Here is a 6,117-nt window from a genome sequence, read left to right as displayed (position 1 = left end):
ACCAAATTACAAATTCTTAGATAGTGTTTTAAAGCTAATGAGATAGAAAAATATAGACATATGCTCCTTTTTTGGGTGAGTGCAAAAATTATAGTAAAGAAAAGAGAAATAAATACACAACACAACCACTATATAAGCTAGCCAAGAGAAAAGTCATTAGCCAAAGAAACAAAACAACCATTAAAATAAGTATACATCCAAAACAAGGGGCGAAACAACCAAAAAAAATAGGGATACATCAAAACGAGGGGGAGAAGAAACAAAGAACAAAGGATGATACATCCAAACTTGGAGTGGGAGAAAAAAAAAGTGGAAGATCCCAAGAATAGACAAGATTTCTATTTCTATATCTAATAACATATGAGTTCGCAGCCCAATCGGGGAGGATTTTATATGCCTGAGATGAATGACAAATTGGTTTATGAAAGAAAATGACAACCACAGAGGACTACAAGATGTCATTACAATAAAACTAAGTAGAACTTACAAGTTTCAATTAGAAGGATCAGAGACACAATATGATGGGCAGAAATTGCATGCTCAACCACTTTTTCCATAGATAAAATTTCACAAATAAAAATTGCTGTTACATAGATAGAAAGAAAAATAGCATATACATATTATAAATAATCTTCCAAAAATTACAACCCATAGGATTGGAGTTATTATGAGAAACAAAACTTTATGTGCAAAAAATTTGTATCACTACAAGAAAACACATTTTTGGCGATGGGAAAAAAATTCTACTGTCACCAAAGATATATAGTGACGGTAAAAGTACACCATTGCTTAAAATTGATATAAAACATAATGGTTCTCAATACTTATTGTTTTCTTATTCTTAATGTTATACCTGTACCCTAAAATTTCTTATTTTAAATGTACAAATGAGGCACTGGAGGACACTAGAACCAATGAGTACTGGATAGCAGCTGTCTTTTTTCGGGAAAGGAAGGACGATTCCACTTGCACCTGCTACTCATGCCTTAATAGTTGGAAGGGGTTCCAGACACAGAAGAGAAGGTCAGTCCAAGCTCTCACACCTCACAGCAAAATTTCCAAGGCCTTAACAGTAAAATATACAAAGAGATGGGGCCCACACACTGAAAAACACCTTAGAAAGGCCTCATTCAACTTAAATATCCATTTCCACACAAAGGGACCAATTCGACTTCCACCGATGAACACCTTTGGTGAAGTATATCAGCCAAAATCGGGTTATTTGGCTGTAAGGCCCATGCCCTCTCACCCGTGCACCTCAAAATCACCCCATTGGTTGGTACAACCTACTGGGGGATGGGTTAATGTATCGGGACACCATGAGGTGGGCCCGTTAGTTTCAAATGATAGATTAACCCAATAATGAGTGAAAACCCATTTTTCTCCCAAACAGCTCTTAGGGAGCTTAAGTGGCTATAAATAGAAGCCTTTGCCATTCATTTCTCCACCTACCAAAATAATAGCAAGGAGAAGGAGAAAGAGAAAAAATCAGAAGGAGAAGGAGAGCAAGAGAAGAGGGAGGAAGGGAGTTAGGGTCTTCATCCTTAAGGTAAGACCATTCTCTACCCCTCTCCACACACACACTACTCTCTCTCTCTCTCTCTCTCTCTCTCTCTCTCTCTCTCTCTCCCTCCCTCCCATTTCTACTCTCTATTGAGCTAATGGGAACCACCCAGTCGATTCTCACCTACCCACTTACCCAATATACAAATTAATTGGGGGATTTGGTGTGGGATATCTAGTTAGCAAGATTAGTCACTCACATTGGGTGTATGGACCTCCTCCATAGAAAGCCACATCTCATACCTCCATTTTGGGCAACACAAAACCTATAAATGGAGAAACTTCTCAAATTTCCTAAAACTCATCTTCCCACTTGTTAAGACTACAAATTGGAAGGGTAATTTGGTGTAGGAGACTTACCCTAACTAGGTTGGTGGCTTAATTTGAGTTTATGAACTTTCCTTTATGAAATTCCCATCTAAAAACCCCAATTTGGGCAACTAAACCCTAGATAATGAATTTTTCCCAAATCTTTTGTAACCAACCATTCAAACCCAAAATTGGGTTGGAGAAAATTAAATCAAAAGCATGAATGGTGGCTTGGAGTGACTACATAGACCATTGGTGGTCACTACATAAACCCCAACCGAATTTCCCTAATTTTGGTTAACCTAGACTTGTAAAATTTGGGGGTTTGGTATATCTTGTGGCTTCATGTTAGTTAATTCATTAATTACACTAAACTTAACTTAGGTGAAGTGCGTAAGAGTGATCTACCCATAAACCAACTCCAAAACCTCCAAACCTAACTTCTAAACCATTCAAAGCAAGGTAAAATAGGCAACAAAGCTAGAATAGGCAACCCTCTATGATTGACTAATTTACTGAGAAATCATATGTATCCTAGGAGTAGAACCAAGAAGTGAAGGGACAACACTGCACGAGGTCATCGGCTGTCTACTAACACTTGAGATTCAAGGTGAGGGAATATTGTGTGATTTTATGGAATGTTTACATCATGTTGCAAATGTGGATGATCATATCATTTTGCATATATATTATAATCATGTTCCTTGTGGAGAATGTTGATGTGGCATGATGGTATGAATTGTGGTTGTGCATGTGGATGTGTGATTAGGATGTAGGGCTGCCGAAGGTTGGGTTTTGGTACTGAATTCCCAGGGTGAATGTATGTGTGAGTGCATTTTGGAGATTGGGATGCAGAGTGGCCAAAGGTTAGTTCTGACACTGCATACCCATAGTGTGTGAGTGTGGGGTTCAGGGTAGCCAAAAGTTGGGTTCCGGCACTGTACGCCCACAGGGTGTTGTGAGTTTATTTATGATGTGACTCATACTATGATAGAATGCATTGGGCTAGGAAAACCACCCTAATACAACAACCCTTGCCAATAGGGGTTTATGTATTGGTTAATCCTACCATCCAATGGTCTGAGGTTGGGGATGATTTTCGGTGACTAAGGTGGTGGGGATGTCAACGTCGTGACAAACCCTCACTATATGTTGGATTCGGTGGTGGCTATGCCCTATATGCGATGTTGGATTCGATGTAGTGGTATTATGGAAGATTATTAATAAGGGCTTACAGAGTACTGAAGTAGCCATATAGGGACTGGTATGCTCCTAACTCGTAACTAGCTTGTATCCTTGGGGATTGATAACAGATATGTGTAACTAGGGATACCACGTATATTGTAATAGCACTGACACCCACTCTGGACTTAGAATCTGTTGCTTAGAATTGTTAGTTAATAATCAGATCATGTCATTGCATCCATCTAATTGCATTCATCTTGTTGTGGTTGAGCATTGATATTTATAATTGTTGCATTTTCTTGATTGTTATTATTGCTTGTATGTTTACTCCTCACTGGGCTTCGTGAAAGCTCACCCCCGTTGTTGCCCCATTTTTAGATGTGGATTTAAGGAACCATCCAGAGATTGTGGCGGAGGAGCCAGATCTCTAGGATGAGGAGATAGCTAAGCATAAAGAAGGATGCATATGTGATGATTGTGCATTTTAAGCACATTAAGGATGAGAGTATCATTTTCTATTTTTTATTTTTTTTGTTTACATATCAAATGTAGACCTAGGGTCATAATTATAACTTTGATTCTATTGTGAAAACCTACTTTTGGTAAATATAGTAAATAACATTAGACATCACTATTTATGTATATTTTGATTATTATTATCTATGTGATCGTAGAATCATTTCATAACTTTATGAACTTAAAGTAGTATATCGTGAATCCTAGATGGATTGTGGATATGTGTGCATATCCGTGTCACCAACCTTAAGGCGAGTGGAGGTGGGGTGTGACACTTAATCTTTCACAAGAAAAAGGGGGAGAGGCCAAAGGAGAAGAACTAAGTCCTATGATATTTTAAATATGCCTGATGGGAAAGAATACAAATTGAGATAAATGAGTCAGGATAACCATGTGAAGGCAAATCGTCCGTTAAATTAAATACATGTATTAGATTATTAGCAAGCAACCATTTGTATTATCCACTGACGTACATTAAGTGGACAAATATACCACAAGTATACAAAGAAGATTGTTGGAAAGCAGTAACTGTAATATCATTCATATATTATATTTATGTATATCATATAAAAAAAATGTTTAGTTGGATAAACTAACCATGTGATGTTTATTAATTTTTTTTAATTATTTGGGCCAAATTTATTATCCTTGAAATTTCTAAGACATGGTGCTTAGATGGGCTAGCTCAACGGTTGAAGAATCATAAGTGTGACTTGAAGGCCAAGTTTTACAGTTAGTATGATTCACCCCCGATTAGAGGACAAATATTATTCTTCAACTTATACCATTGGAACAATGGCATTCACTAATGAAGTTGTGGGATGATAAAAAGCATAAAGTAAGACTAATTTATAAACATGTTATTGTTGATATTTCTTACTAATTGAATGGTTGTGCCATTGTGGCAATAATATATAAATTGTACTGAGCAAAGTATTAAGATGAACGGATTGTCATCTTCGACATGAGTATATATATATATATATATATATATGACTATGGTTTTAGCATTAAGTACCTTAAGGAATTAAAATCAATAAATGATACCTTATTTTATTGCAGGAGCTTTTTAAATATAATAAAGAAAATAAATCCAAATAAAGAAATGCACAATAGGATGGGTAAAACTTCATATGACATCATACGTGAGAGGATGATAAGTGCTTTATTTTATATAATCATTATTTACATCGAATTTGACTTTCTCTTACCTTAAAGTCTCTAACACTTACTATTTTTATTTTATATTTCAGCGTAACGAGGACCTGAAAGAAAAGCCTCCCAATCTTCAAAATGTTTGACTGCAACCACAAGAAGTTTAGACACCCCATGGATGATGTCCACGAAGAAGATGTTATGTTTATCAAACAGAGCACAATTGTTGTTATTGATGCTTTGTTTCTCTAACTATTTAATTAGTCTTTTATTTACTTTATTTGTCATTTTAGTTTGTGATTGTTTATGGAAGCAAGTCCTATCTTATATTTTCTTGTTCAATTTCACACGCAAAAAGATATGTGAGAGGAATTTATTTCTCTACCTAAAGAAATACAACAAGACAACGTTGTTAATGATAAAGCCTTCATCAAAGTAACAGGACGTATTTACGTGGGTATGTGCATAAGTATAAGGCTACTGTGGAGTAACCCCAAAACAAGTATTTGGCTTAGAAGGACTACATGCTCAAAGGTAAAGCCAACATATTTCAGAATTTAGCTTAGAGAATATGCAATTGAAAGAGCAGATTATACAGCAAGGTGCGGAGATGAATGAGATGAAGTCCCAAAAATCTATGCTTACGTAATTCATGACATCATTTCACTCTTCTTGAGGATACGTATAATGTATACTTTAATTTCTATATATTCATAATTAAGTTATCTGCATGTTATATTTTTGGTAGACCTACCTTCATAATCATAATGATTCCATGTATATCAATCAATGATTTGTTGTGTTAATGAATGATGAGTCATGATTCATTGTAGTGTTAGTCTATAGTTCATTTTTCTGGATTTATATATGGATGACCTTACAATAAGACTTGATCCTAATTTCTTGAAGGAACCTTCACCTTCAAACACTAGGGAGAATGCTAGTAGAAATAATGCAAATTGATAAGAAATTTATTCTTTATTCATTCTTTGTCATTGTAAATTAACCCAAAAAAAATCTATTTTAAAAATGTGATCTTCTAGATACTTACGTTGAGAAACTAAGTCTATAATAACATTGAAATATCAGAATAATTGACCACCTTAATGATCACAAACAGTCTGACAATTTTCTACGATCTCTTTTGCTTTGCATTTTAGTCAAATTTTGTTAATTAAAGGCTTGACCTTTTCATTTTTATTTCATTTTATTTTATTTTTTTTATATATATTTTAAGGATTGGGAAAATATGTTATTTCTATAGTCCCTATAAAGGGTTTTCACCATCATTTAGACTTGCTCCTTTTCAGTGGGTCTATCCCACATCAGTGTTGCGTTAGCCTTAGATCTGGCTGTGAGTGTAGCGGCTCACATATCGATCACTCTCTC

At 35.4% G+C, this 6,117-nt stretch overlaps 1 long non-coding RNA gene across 1 annotated transcript; it reads left to right on the top strand.

The window, feature by feature from the left end:
* Window positions 1-1,463: 1,463 nt before the first annotated feature.
* Window positions 1,464-5,028, top strand: LOC122064467. The gene is made up of 3 exons (XR_006135718.1): window positions 1,464-1,549; window positions 2,411-2,482; window positions 4,827-5,028. It is a non-coding gene; the product is annotated as an uncharacterized LOC122064467 (long non-coding RNA).
* Window positions 5,029-6,117: the final 1,089 nt, after the last annotated feature.

Source organism: Macadamia integrifolia, unplaced genomic scaffold, assembly GCF_013358625.1.
Source record: "Macadamia integrifolia cultivar HAES 741 unplaced genomic scaffold, SCU_Mint_v3 scaffold1663, whole genome shotgun sequence".
Lineage (NCBI taxonomy): Eukaryota > Viridiplantae > Streptophyta > Magnoliopsida > Proteales > Proteaceae > Macadamia > Macadamia integrifolia.
This window is presented reverse-complemented; position numbering and strand designations above follow the sequence as displayed.